The sequence below is a fragment of the Cygnus olor genome, chromosome 1, assembly GCF_009769625.2.
Source record: "Cygnus olor isolate bCygOlo1 chromosome 1, bCygOlo1.pri.v2, whole genome shotgun sequence".
NCBI lineage: Eukaryota > Metazoa > Chordata > Aves > Anseriformes > Anatidae > Cygnus > Cygnus olor.
In genome coordinates this window covers 144226707-144226965 of record NC_049169.1, presented here as the reverse complement: position 1 = coordinate 144226965, position 259 = coordinate 144226707, and positions in this window count along the sequence as shown.

Here is a 259-nt window from a genome sequence, read left to right as displayed (position 1 = left end):
CTAACAACTATGGCACTGTAAAGAAAGGAAAAGAACCAGAAAGCAACGTGAGCACAGTGCTCTTCCAACAAAGATCACCACAGTATGTCAAGAAGCAGCACTAGTTACAACTTTAAACTGTAGCTATGATTTGCTTTCAAAAAGCAATGCTGTGCATCACAAACATATGACATAAAAATTTCACTATGCAAAATAATTCTGCTTCCACTTTACATTCTTCTATGCCACTTAATGCAAGCGCATATTAAACCATGATACG